Source organism: Mustelus asterias, unplaced genomic scaffold (genome assembly GCF_964213995.1).
Source record: "Mustelus asterias unplaced genomic scaffold, sMusAst1.hap1.1 HAP1_SCAFFOLD_87, whole genome shotgun sequence".
NCBI lineage: Eukaryota > Metazoa > Chordata > Chondrichthyes > Carcharhiniformes > Triakidae > Mustelus > Mustelus asterias.
In genome coordinates, this window is record NW_027590140.1 from 388375 (window position 1) to 402633 (window position 14259).

Here is a 14259-nt window from a genome sequence, read left to right on the forward strand (position 1 = left end):
AGGGGGCACTCGGATTTGAACCGAGGGCCGTTTGATCTGCAGTCAAACGCTCTACCACTGAGCTATGCCCCCTCAGCTGTAAACTAGTGCTCGGGATCCAGCATAGTCTTATTAAGTGGTGGAGGGGGATCCAGTGGTCAGACTGCATCCCGCTTTGTCTCAGAGTTTCTGAGCGAAGTCGGAGAGCTTAGCGTTTAAGTTAGCGAGATGCTTTCTTGTGATTTGGCTGAGATTTGGATCCAGGTCTAGGAGATGTTTGTGTCAATCTAATCGATACAATCTACCCCATTGTCATACAGATTTGACCTTGTATCCCCATCTCTATTGGCAGCGCTTTGCAGCCTATCACTGTCCTTCACTATCTGTGTTTGTTCTTGAACTGTTGCCCATGTGACATTTCCAATTCGGACAGAAATATAGATCTAACTCCACTGCTTCGGACAGAGCTGTTTTCGATCAGGAAACAACTCAGGTTTGTGAAATAGATTAGCAAAAACTTTAAATCTTGGCATATCGAAGCCGACCTATGACCCTGAAAGCGCCAAATCCGAAGCACTGGACCACCAGGGTTTCATTCTCCTGGTTCTCCCATAGACTGGATACAGGAATATGCACAGTGCCAATTATTCACAGTCGCATTCTCCTTCCAGTCTTGTGCACGTTGTTCAGCTTTGAAATTATTCATCTTTTCACATCAGCTTCCAGTGTGATGAAAGCAGAGCAGTGATAAGCTGATGTTTTTCAACAGATTTACCACAATAAGGTTTATAACAAACATTACTCTTTGAATGTGGTGAGCCACAGTGAAATTTAATGCAGTAGAAAGTAACTCACTCATTCTGACAGTAGGTGCCAGCAATTGCAATGTAAATATGATGTCGAGATACCGGGTTGGACTGGGGTGGGCACAATAATAAGTCTCACAGCACATTGTTAAAGTCCAACAGGTTCATTTGCTCCAATAATAAAATCAATTTGCTTTATTTTATCAGCGCCCCGAAAGCTCCTGACTCCAAATAGACCTGGTGTTGTAAGACTTCCGAATGTAAATATGAATTGTTGTGGGTAATTGACAGGATTGTGGAATGGGGCAGATCTTTCCTTCTTCCTGTTCAACCTGCCACAAATATCGCTCTCGTTTTTGACCAGGAAGCAATACCCACTCTCCTTAATTCATCTGTTGCACGAGAGCAATGAATCATCATTCCCTAACCGCGAATCGAACCCAGACCATGGCAGTGAAAACAGCGAATTTTATCAACGAAACCAACACGGAAATTGAGGTGACCTGAGCATTATTGAGCAATTGTGTGCTTGTGTGTGCGTGCGTGATTTCGGAGAACGGTCACGTGCTCCAGGGTAATCCTTGATGAATGAAGCCACCAACATCTTTTTCGCTGAGCTTTTTGTGTTCTTGAGAAATCGTCCTCTGGGGCTGATGCAATGAGGCCAGGAGAGTAACGCACTGCACCGTCTGCAATGTGATTGCGGTGCGATTTGCTGAAAGCTGTTAATTTTATAAAAACAATCTTTTTGCGAATTGTAAATGAAATGCCCTTCAGTGCCCGGTAAGAATTCGCGCAACACCAGGTTAAAGTGCAACAGGTTTGTTTGAAATTACGAGCTTTCGGAGCGCAGCTCCTTCATCACTCACGCTGAGGATTCACCACATTTTTCTGTCTTTGAATGAAAGCAATAGATATCTCGTCAATTCCCCTGTATCCTGAGTGTACGACACTGATTTCCACAGTACACTGCTTTAAATGTTTGTTTTCAATGTGAAATTAGGTGGTTTGATTCCATGTGAAGCATTTAAACTTACACTCTTCCGGGAAGATGGTGACATAGTGGTAAAATCAGTGGAGTATGAATCCTGTGGCCCAGTCTCACAAGTCACGATCCCACCACAGTCTAGAACTGAAACGGAATTGAAAGCTCGTCTCAGTAATGAAGCTTTGTTTTCTGATTGTCATGAAAACACATCTTGCAGAAGGAAATCTGCCATCCTTCTCCTTTCTGGCCTCCATGGGACTCCAGAGGAAAGGCAATGTGATTGACTCTTAACTGCCCTCTGAAATGGCCCAGAAAAATACTCAGTTCAGAGGGAAATAGGGATTTACAACAAATGCTGGCATTGACAACAAAATATATATTGCATTAGCAGCATTTTAAGAAATGATTAATTCTCATTTTGTTTCATTTCATGTGAAAGGGTGATATATTCCAGTGTCCTATTATTTAAAACCTCAGCCTTTCAGCTGTTCAAACAGGTAAGATTCAGTCAGAGAAAAGTGATCCACTGTGATCCAAAACTAGGAATTGTAGTTGCTGCGAATCCCACCTCAAAACAGAAAATGTTGGAAGGACTCATCGGCTTCAACAGCTTCTGTGGAGAGGGAAAGAGAGTGAATGATTCAGGTTGCTGACCTTTGACCCTAACTGGAAACAAGTAGTGATTGAATGGTTTACAAACAAGTGCAGAGTCAAGGAAAATAGAGAGGGAGAGGAGGAAAGAACAAACGGTCTTCTGATAGGATGGAAGGCTGGAGTGATTGAATTACAATGGAGATGATTATTGTTCCCACTGACACAATCTCGCAGATCTGGGTTTAAATCTCATAATAAATAAGAACAAAACCTCTCGCTGAGTTCAGCGCTGAATTCCCCGCCTTCCAGTGAACTGGAGGTAGTTTTCAGTCAGAAACCCACAACTGTGAGATAAACAACGCAGAAAGCAGAAAGACTCAGTTTGAGCGGTGACACTTCTGGAGGAATGGAATTCACCCAGGAATGAGGCAAACTTTTAAAGGCAATGTCGCCCAACGTGGGGCTCGAACCCACGACCCTGAGATTAAGAGTCTCATGCTCTACCGACTGAGCTAGCCGGGCACATGGAGCAAGCTGCTTTCCATAACCTAAAATGCATGGAGACAAATACGGTTTTTCCATCTGGTGTCTCAGCTTGTTCTGATTTCAAAGTTTACAATGAATCGACCGACAGAATCCCCAAAGTTCCTATCCATTCCTCACAGTCATTAATTACATTATTCACATCTTCCAATTCTTAGCCTCACCTCTCCCAAATATTCCAAACTCCTCTTACATCATTCACCTTATTTTTCTTTGTTCTTAATAATTTAGTCAGGGGTGGAGGGAACTCAACATTTAAACTGTCAAACTGTTTCCCAGTTTCAGACTTTTCAGTAAGATCACCTCTGATTATTCTAAACTCCAGAGCGAACAGACTCATCCCACTGATTCTCTCCTCCCAGGAGAAACGCAGAAATCAATCCAGTGAACCTCGGTTACACACAGACAGCGAAATAATGGACAGAGCAAGGAGCAAAAGATGTCAACGTAATAAAAACATAGTCAGTGAGTCTGAGGGAGAAGTATAGAGACAATGAAAAACAGAAATAGCGAGTGCTGTACACATCCACAGTCCACGAATGAATAACAATATACATACAGCCAGCTGTCTCAACCAACAAACATGGTGTCCTCTAAACAGGTGAACAGAGATAAAGTGAATGGCCACGAGCATATACACCTTTTAATGTCTTGATTTTCTTGTGTGAGTGTTGTGTTGATAGATTGCCTGCACTGTGTGCTCAGGTTCTCAAACCAAATCCCACATAAACCAATCCCAACGTTTGCACTGAAAATACATTTATAAAACTATGACTTGTGCAATACGAAATAACAGCTAATTGAGGGATCTAGCCCGGCATGTGAACCCGAGATCGCTCACACGTTTGTAGATGCTTATTCCCCAGGCCCGAGTCATACCCCTCGTCCAACGAGCCGCTGCTGAGGATGTTGTTCAATGAAAATATTTCCATTGATATCCAAAGCTGCTCAGACTTCTGCAGTGAAAGGTGAAAATGCTGGAAAAACTCAGAAAGTCAGACAGCTTGTATGCACAGGAAAACAAATCTTATATGTTAGCTCCATAACCTTTCATTGGGAATAACCGGGAATTTATAGAAATGTAGGAAGTTTTAAACAAGTGTTCTCCAGCAGCATAACAAGAGGGTTTGAGGCCTCTTGCGGGTGTAAATCAGGAGAGATTAAATGAGGGAAACAAAAAAATTTAAATTAATTACACCACAGAATGGGGCCATTCCTAAGTCCCTTACAGGACTCAGTTGTGGTGTGGATGAAGGGGAACCTGTGGATGTAATGTACGTAGATTACATTGGAGCCACAGTGTTGGTGGGTTTTGAAAATTGAAAGTTACACTTAGGAACATAGAATTAGGAGCAGAAGAGGGCAGATTCAGCGCTTCGAGCCTGAACCGTCATGCAATCAGTTCATGACTGATCTCTCCCTGTTCTCACATCCACCTCCCTACCTGTTCAAATATCCCCTCATCCCTTTAATTATCAGGAATATATCTGTCTCTTTCTTGAAATCATTTAATGATTCAGACTCAACCGTGCTATGGCGCAATGCATTCCACAAATTCACGACCCTCAGTGAGAAGCAGTTCCTCCTCATCTCAGTTTTAAACCTACCACCTCTCAACCTATACATTTGACATAGTGTTCCCGATTGCGCAGAAGAAAATAGATTTTACTGTCTTCAATCCTATTTAGAATTTTATATACCTTCAGCATCTTGTGGGACTATTTCACGTCACTGTCGATTTTATGTCCCAGCAAGCACAATCGGTGTTGTCATTAGCTGAAGCAGTCACTTATGTTCCATCCAAACTGGACACATTAAGGGATATATGGTAAGTCATTTTGAAAAGCACAGTTCACCCGTGGCCCTGGGAGTCCAGTGGGTTGTATTCAGTACTCCCCAGTGTTGTTTGTTTTCAATTCCCGCTCAGGAAACGATCATTTATAGCTCTCAGCAAACTATTAAAAAATAACCTGATTTACTATCTGATCGAAAGCAGATCTACTAATATGAGCCGAGTGAGTTTTGCAATTCTACATCACAGCTGGAAATATCACATGTGCAACAGGTCAAGAACAAACACAGTAGCAGAAAGATAGTGATAGGCTGCAAAGCGCTGACAATTGAGATGGTGATGGAAGGTAACATTTGGATGGTAAAAAGATCAGATTTTGGCGTTCACACTGAATTATTCAACTTTCCCCTCACTCTGCAACGAAAATATTTGGAAAAGGTTCTCCCCAGTTTCGAACAGTCGGAAGTGAAATTAATAACTGTCAGTGGAATGTCTGTTGTATGTTGTCACTGATTGAATGTATCACCGGGGTGGCAACAGAAGGTGCCATTTTGCAACAGAGACTTGCTTGTGCTGAATGTAGTCTGGCCTGGCGCGAAAGATAAAGCAACACATGCAGTGTGTGTAAAGCAAGTTGTAAAACAGGCTACCAAGCAGCTGATCTGGTGGTTAGAGTTTGACACTTTCACTGCTGTTTGGATTGGTGGTCAGGTAATGGAGATTTGTTGCTCTCATCCAAACCGTAAAAACAAATGTCAGTTATTGCCTGAAGGAACATATAAAACACAATCTCGCCTCGTGTCCTGTAGTGAAGACTGAGCAAATTCAACAGGAGATTTTTTTTTGTCATTTCTGGCAGGATATTGGGAACCAGACAAGGTTAAGGGCAGTTTAAATGGTGCTGGTCCTTCACTGCAGCTCATTCTGTTTCTGACTGGATGTGATTCCTGCTTGTTACACAGTTCAGATTAAATTGCTTCAGTGAAGGAGCAGGCTCAAGCCAACTGATGGACTGTCGTCGCTCCTTTGCTGCTAATTTCAATAACAATGCAAGTAAAGGACACAGTTGCTTACGTGGTAACGGAGCCGAGTAATTTAAGCCAGTGGCTCAAGGTCCAGCCTCTACGGTAGTTGCTGGTTCGGCTGCAGCCACTGCCAGAATGGGTTTGAGTTTTGGTCCCTGCAGTTGAAGTTCAGCATTTCAGATTGAATGCAAGAATTTGTGCTGTGTCGTTTTGGCATGAAGAAAGAGGAGCGACATACCAATGTAAACAGTTTTTGAGGTAAAGGAACGAGTGTGGAGGGAGTGGAGCAAATTATCGTGGATTCTGGAATCGGAAACAGAAAGAGAAAGTGCTGGAAAATCTCACCAGGTCTGGCAGCATCTGTAAGGAGTGAAGAAAGCTGACATTTCGAGTCCAGATGACCCTTTGTCAAAGCTGGGAGGAGTGGAGTTGCTCCGATAGAGAATATAAACGGCAACACCGGTTGAATGGCTGTCTGTCGAAATAAACAGCAGGATTGCAAACATTGAGACTGCAGTCCCGGCCGAGGGGATGTATTGGGATTTTCAAACTGAGGTTCAAATCCTGTCATGTTCGCTTCCCCTCATTGTGACTTTTTTTTATTGAACGTTATTAGAAATGAAGCAATGGGTGCCGAGATGATCAACTCACTGCAAATTTGTCACATCAGCGTCACTGAGGGTCTTGTGATCAGCGTCGGCGCCGTGACGCGGTTTCGATTCCCAGTCACGGAGTGAATACATTTTTGTTCATTTCTTCATTTAAAAAAAGCAGCGTCCGTGAAGTGAACAACAAGCTAAATCTTCCAGCTGGATGAACTTGTATCAGAGCTGGAAAAATCAGAGATGTAACATTGACGATAAACTCTGAAGAAGAACCACATGACACACACAACATACATGTCAAGTACATACACAATACACATGTCAAATCATGTCACTTTCAACTTCTATCTTTTAACTTCTGGCTCTCCACCTCAGACATTTCCACATTCATCAAAAATCTCCGTCCTCAAACCCCATCCTGGTCCTCGATCCACGGATAATGCTGCACTTTCTGGAAGCTCGTTATCGCATTTAGTTCCACAGCTCAGTGGTTAGGGCACTGGTCTTGTAAACCAGGGATCACGAGTTCAATTCTCGCTGGAGCCTATGGGCGAAGCTTAGCTGATAGAAGCTGCCGGAAAAAGGTAGAGAGTCCGTGAAAATGGAGAGCTTTGGTGAGTGGAGGCGCAGATCGGCTGTAGTCTTGGAAAGCGAATAGATATTCCCTTCTTCGTAAAAAAAATAGAAAGAGCAAGACATATTTGAAGAGATGAAAAAGGTAAGTGTCGATATTGAGCAGAGAATAGATGCGTTTGTGCAAGGAATGCATAAGCTGGGATGTCGGTGCAGGCAATGATTGGAAGGAAAATTGCATTTCGGTCTTTACTAACGGCAGACTGGAGTCCAAGTATAACGAAGTGTTGCTGAAGTTGCACAAGGTTTTGTTGAGACCACGTGTTGAATATTCTGTGCAGATATGATATTCACATTTAATAAAGGATATGTTTGCATTGGAAACGGTGCAGATAAGGTTCAGCAGATGATCCCTGGGATGATGGAGTTGTCGTATGATGAGAGGCTGAGGAAATTGGGCTGGAAGTCTCTGGAGTTTGGAAGAATGAGAGGCGATTTCATTAAACCTACAAAAGTCTGATTGGGTTTGACAGGGTGGAGGCTGAGAGAGTTCTTCTGCTTGTCCGGAAATCTAACCCACGGCAGTTCAGTCTCAGGAAAATGGGCTGATCATTTCGGCCTAAGAAAAGGCGAAATTACTTCACTGAAATGGTTGTGAATCTTTGAAATTCTCTATGCCAGACAGTTATGGAAGCTTTTTTATTAACGTTCAGAGGCTTATTAATGATAAAAGTGCCTGTCACTCACTTTGAGTGAATAATTAACAAGCTATTTTATTCAAATAGCCAAGAGCTTTAAGTAAACAAGTAACATGTTAATTAAGGTACGGTTCGACTGAAATGCAGTTCAAATAATACTAGGAACATTCATTAACAAAAAAACTGTAATAACAGAATTTCAGTCACTCTCAAAGAAATTATACAAACAGCCTCGATGGGATTCAGAAGATTTTGGAGTTCTTCAGTAACTGTGCGGTGTCTGTAAGGTCTTTCTAACTCCGCATCCTTCTGTTAGATAGTTTTCTTAAGCGAATTTTAATCTGTCAGGGGTGGAGAGCTGCTGTAGAGGAAAATGTTTTTTTGACTGGCTGCCCTGGCCTCTGGAGATGGTCACGCAAGATATTATCGAGTGATGACTGTTCCTCTGGCCTTTTCTTACCTGATGTGGAGATGCCGGCGTTGGACTGAGGTAAACACACTCAGAGTTTTAACAACACCAGGTTAAAGTCCAACAGGTTTATTTGGTAGCAAATGCCATTAGCTTTCAGAGCGCTGCAGCTTCGTCAGATGGAGTGGATATCTGCTCGCAAACAAGGCACACAGAGATAGAAAATCAAGTCACAGAATACTGATTAGAATGCCAATCCTTACAACCAACCTAGTCTCAAAGATACAGACAATGTGAGTGGAGGGAGCATTAGGCACAGGGTAAAGAAATGTATATTGTCTCCAGACAGGAGAGCCAGTGAGATTCTGCAAGTCCAGGAGGCAAGCTGTGGGGGTTAGCGAAAGTGTGACATGAATCCAATATCCCTGTTGAGGCCGTCCTCATGTGTGCGGAACTTGGCTATCCATTTCTGCTCAGCGACTCTGCACTGTCGTGTTGGCCGCCTTGGAGAACGCTTACCCGGAGATCAGAGGCTGAATGCCCGTGACTGCTGAAGAGAACAGTCTTGCCTGGTGATTGTCGAGCGGTGTTCATTCATCCATTGTCGCAGTATCTGCATGGTTTCCCCAATGTACCATGCCTCGGGACAGCCTTTCCTGCAGCGTATCAGGTAGACAACGTTGGCCGAGTTGCAAGAGTAGGAACCGTGTAGCTGGTAGATGGTGTTCTCACGTGAGATGATGGCATCCGTGTCGATGATCCGGCACGTCTTGCAGAGGTTGCTGTGGCAGGGTTGTGTGGTGTCATGGTCCCTGTTCTCCAGAAGGTTGGGTAGTTTGCTGCGGACAATAGTCTGATTTAGGTTGTGTGGTTGTTTGAAGGCAAGAAGTGGGGGTGTGGGGATGGCCTTGGCGAGATGTTCATCTTCATCAATGAGATGTTGAAGGCTCCGGAGGAGATGCCGTAGCTTCTCCGCTCCGGGGAAGTACTGGGCGACGAAGGGTACTCTGTCCACTGTGTCCCGTGTTTGTCTTCTGAAAAGGTCGGTGCGGTTTTTCGCTGTGGCGCGTCGGAACTGTCGATCGATGAGCCGAGCGCCATATCCTGTTCTTATGAAGGCATCTTTCAGCGTCTGGAGGTGTCTGCTGCGATCCTCCTCATCAGAGCAGATCCTGTGTGTGTGGAGGGCTTGTCCGTATGGGATGGCTTCTTTAACGTGTTTAGCGTGGAAGCTGGAGAAGTGGAGCATTGTGAGGTTATCCGTGGGCTGGCGGTATAGTGAGGTGCTGAGGCGAGCGTCCTTAATGGAGATGCGTGTGTCCAAGAATGCAACCAATTCCGGAGAGTAGTCTATAGTGAGTCTGATGGTGGGATGGAACTTATTGATGTCATCATACAGTTGTTTCAGTGATTGTTCACCACGAGTCCAAAGGAAGAAAATGTCATCGATGTATCTAGTGTATAGCATCGATTGAAGGCCCTGTGCAGTGAAGTCGTCTTGGTGGAAGCTGTGCATGAAGAGGTTGGCATATTGAGGTGCGAATTTGGTCCCCATGGCTGTTCCGTATGTCTGGATGAAGAACTGGTTGTTGAAGGTGAAGACAATGTGGTCCAGGATGAAGCGGATGAGTTGTAAAATTGCATCTGGAAACTGGCAGTTGTCGGCGTTGAGCACTGAGGCCGTTGCAGCAATGCCATCGTCGTGGGGGATGCTGGTGGTAGAGCGCCGAGACATCCATTGTGACGAGGAGTGCTCCTGGTTCAACTGTTCCATGTGTGTTGAGTTTCTGTAGGAAGTCCGTAGTGTCGCGACAAAAGCTGGGGGTTCTTTGTACCATGGGTTTCAGGGTGCCCTCGACATAGCCGGAGAGGTTCTCGCACAGCGTCCCATTGCCCGATACGATGGGACGGCCGGGTGTGTTTCCCTTGTGTATCTTTGGGAGGCAGTAGTGATCTCCAACGCGGGGAGTACGTGGGCTGAGAGCACGGAGGGTGCTCTGAAGGTCCGGATCAAGGGTTTTGATCGGAGTGCTGAGTTGACGGGTGTGTTCTTTGGTCTGATCTGTGGGTAACTGTCTGTAGTGTTCCTCGTTGTTCAGTTGTCGGTACACTTCTTTGCAGTAATCCGTTCTGTTCAGTATGACAATGGCCTCTGAGTGCGGAATTGTCTCCTCAACTCAGTCCTAAATGGTTGACACACCATCCGGATAATGTGAGCCCAGTTCAAAGCACTCCAGACTCCAGCAAGAGGCGGGGGAGGAGTGGGGGTGGGGGTTGGACGGGGTGCTGCGGGGGCCGAGGGGGGGAGGGGCGGCGGCGGGGAGAGGGTCGGTGGAAACAAGCTCTCAGCATGTACATTGTCAAACAGTCTCGCCGTTCCAGACTTTTCAATGGGATAACATTTCATTATTCCAAACCCCAGGGAGAACAAGGCAACAGCAATGAATCTCTCCTCCAAGGGCAACTGCCTCATCACAACAATCAATCCAGTGAATCTTGGTTACACAAACAGCGCGAGAATAGAGGGAAATAAGAGCAAAGTATGGAAAGTTGACAGAGGCACAAAGGGAGACTCAGACAGTGAAAGAGACTGATGTCGATATACAGAAACAAAGAGACAGATATAGACAGTGAGTGGGGGAGTCAGCCACATCCAATGAATGAATAACAATGTAGACAAAGCCAGCGGCCGGAGTCCAGAAGCATTGGGTCGTTGAATCGTTGACTCGGGACAAAGAGAATGTTCAACAGCATAGTCAACTTTTGAAAACATCTCGAATTCCTTGAGAGGCAGTTTCCCAAACCGGACCGTGAGTAAACTCACCCTGCCCTGTCCACGGCAAAGAAATGAGCAAGACTTCGCCATTGCGAACAACAACGGGGCTTGTCTGGGATTTGAACCCAGGGCCTCTCCCAAACTTGCAAATCATAACACACAAAGCGAGAATCATGTCCCTAGACCAACGAGCCACTGCTGCAAGATCGGCCCCAAGACAGATATTATATTTCCATATCAATCTGATCTGACAACTGCAGTGCAAGTGGGAAAAACTCAGGAAGCCAGGCAGCATGTGCACACAGGGAAAGGAATCTCCTCTTACACCTTCATAACTTTTCTTTTCAACTGGTAAAGGTAGGAAATGTAGGAAGTTTTAAACAAGTGAAATCCAGGAGGTAGAAAGCATAACAACAGGAAAGGGCTCTGATAGGGTACAATTCAGGAGTGATAAATGAACAAGTACTGTGTTGTCCATGGCCTGAGAGTGAGGAAAGCAGAGTATCACAGAATGTTTGCACCGCAGCATGAGACCATTCACAAGATCTTTGAAGCAGTCGCGTGTCCTGTGGATAATAGGGAGCCGTTGGGTGTACTGTACAGTGATTACACAGGAGCTGCAGTGATGAGGTTGGTGGATTTTGGAAATTGAGAGGAACACATGAGCAGCTTGTGTGACTATTTCACCTCATTGCCGCTTTTATACGGCAGCGAAAAGTAATCGTTGTTGCCACTGGATGAAGGACTAACTTATGTTCAACCTGAACAGAACATTTTGAAAGAGAGACTTGCCTCTGGTGGAAATAGATCTGAGATGAAAATAATGAAATATAAAATGAAGTAAATTAGATTAAACATCCAACGTATTAGAAATATTGGGACGTCCAACCTATTAGAAATATTGGGTTTACAGTAAGTGACATGAACTGATGCTGTGATCGCAGATATAGAACTGGGACCACCATCACACCGAGTGAATCCGCTGTCTGTTTAAATGTTGATCAATGAAAACTTTTAATTATATTGCACAATGGAACATACGGGAACTCAGTCAATAAGCACCTTTCACTCACAAATAACAGAAAAGGTCAATTTCATCTCGCAACTTTCAGCCTTTTGCCATCTTCTGTACATTTACCATGAAGATTTATAAAGTAAGTGAATAGAGTTTGTGATGGTGAAAAAAAAAACGCGTTCACACCCTTGGGATACGGAAGCACAGTGACGCACACAGAGGAGCAAACATAAGTATAGACCACGCGAGACAGAGGACTAACGAGCGACAAAACGGGAGCGGAGCAGAAAGGGAATATAGCTTCGGGATAGAGCATTTGACTGCAGGTCACGACGTTTCTGCATTCAAATCGAATGCCTGCTTCCGCGCTTAATTGCTTTTTTTTCAATTAAAACTGCCCTTCATTGACTGGAAAGTGCTTTGTGACGTCTGCAGGTCGGGATAGGTTCTATATAAATGCAATTATTTCATGATCTTCATTCCAAGTCCTCTGTTACTGAGCCCAGTCAGTGGGAACAGTCTGTCCCTCCCTGCTCTTTCAAACGGCCCTTTTCCATGTTAGGAGAAGGGATTAACCATTACACCACAACAACACTGTGGGGTAAAATAATAAAATATACATGTTTAGATTTGTAAACGATGCCATCATTTGGTCCTTCTGTGTCAGGTTTGGTGAAAATTGAATTGGCGTCTAACTTGCAGCCAACACGCTGTCACCCTGATTTAGGATGCCTTGTAGGTTCCAGTTGTGTCAGTCTCTGTGGCGCAATTGGTTAGCGCGTTCGGCTGTTAACCGAAAGGTTGATGGTTCGAGACCATCCAGGGACGGCGTTTTCAGTTTTTTTTCCACTCCATCTGCTTTCATTGTCTCTCGGTTTTTGAGTGTCACTGAGTCCTTGGGCAACATTTAAAAAAAAACTTATCGTGTGTTTCTGCCTCTACTATTAGCCGACGTTAGTTTATTGAACATTTATCTCTGACATATTATTTGTAACAATTTATATATTTCAAAATTATTAAACTCAATAACTGAACTCGAAACTTTAACCTATGTTTGATCTTGGGTTTCCATTTTCCTGCCCATTCCTCTTCTTTCTCAGATAGATCAGGAATCTGTCTGTCCCAACCTGAAATGTGTTCATTGAGGGAAATACACAGCAAGTCGGCAAAGATCAGTGGAATGAGGACTGAGTTAAACTTTCACCAGAATGCTGCTTTTATAATTGAAAAGTCCTGAGATTGAGAGCAGAGGGTTCACATTTGAGGCGTTTCAGTTCTTTGAGAGATGAATGCCTGCCGTGTTTTACAAGGTACGTTTTCACAGGATCAGTAATGATGAGGTTGGTGGGTTTTGGAAATTGAAAGTTACACGTGAACAGCTTGTGGGACTATTTCATTTATCATTGCCGTCTTGCCGTTTTATGTTCTGATAAAACCTGTATTTATAATACAAGCATGAGATGGTGGAAATTCTCAGCAGGTTTGGCAGAATCTGTGCACACGCATCAAATTCTAAACACTTCCATGTGTCACCTGTGTTCCTGAAGTATACTGATCCTTGTGTTCAAAAAAAGTTGATAAAAACTTTTCAAAGCAGCTGCCCCATCTCTAAGTGTTATTAAATATCAAGGAATCACATTATCTCACAGCCATGTGGCATTTACACTCCCCCAATGCTTGAATAATATTCTGCAACTGCATTCATGGAGAAAGAGATAAAATTCGGGACAAATGTTATTTTCTGAATCTTATGTTAGATCAATGACTCTGGCACATGGCTAAGGTTTGCAACCGAATTATATTTCAATAAAACAAGGATTTAAATTGCAATCAGACTGCACGGTTTGATATTCTCGGCCGGTCACATTGGTCATGAGCAGAGTTTCTGGATTGTCGGAGTTAACATGTTCATTTCATATACGATGAGTTCCCCGATTCAAAATAAGGTCGAAACATTATCGAAATTAATATTTTTTTGAATTTTCCCCGATTCTTGATCGCTGTTGCATATGAACTGGATTGGAGCAGACAAAATGTAAATTTGTTCTTTACCATTTATTGAAAAAGAATACCCTCAGCAAAGTCGCCGCTGGCATACTGTTGCTTTTCTGCTTCCACTGTCACACTCACGATGCAGCTGATGCAGGCTAGATGGCTCAGCCATGGCAAATGAGTGATGTTCCGGTTCGACAATGGCAAAAGTGCCTCAGCAAGGTACTCTGGGCTTACATTTTCTGGTTAATGTTTCAGCCATTCATGACTGAGATATGGAGATATTTCTTCACTCCAAGGCTTGTGAATCTTTGGAATTATTTGACTTATTATTGTCACATGTATTAGCATACAATAAAAAGCATTGTTTCTTGCGCGCTGTACAGACAAAGCATACCGTTCATAGAGAAGGAAACGAGAGAGTGCAGAGTGTAGTGTTACAGTCATAGCCGGGATGCTAGAAA

At 43.8% G+C, this 14259-nt stretch overlaps 3 non-coding genes across 3 annotated transcripts; 1 reads left to right on the top strand and 2 right to left on the bottom strand.

The window, feature by feature from the left end:
* On the bottom strand, positions 1-72 carry trnac-gca (transfer RNA cysteine (anticodon GCA)). Its single transcript has one exon. It is a non-coding gene; the product is annotated as a tRNA-Cys (tRNA).
* A 2744-nt stretch (positions 73-2816) lies between these two features.
* Positions 2817-2889, bottom strand: trnak-cuu (transfer RNA lysine (anticodon CUU)). The gene has a single exon. It is a non-coding gene; the product is annotated as a tRNA-Lys (tRNA).
* A 9668-nt stretch (positions 2890-12557) lies between these two features.
* trnan-guu (transfer RNA asparagine (anticodon GUU)) lies at positions 12558-12631 on the top strand. The gene has a single exon. It is a non-coding gene; the product is annotated as a tRNA-Asn (tRNA).
* The last annotated feature ends 1628 nt before the right edge of the window (positions 12632-14259 follow it).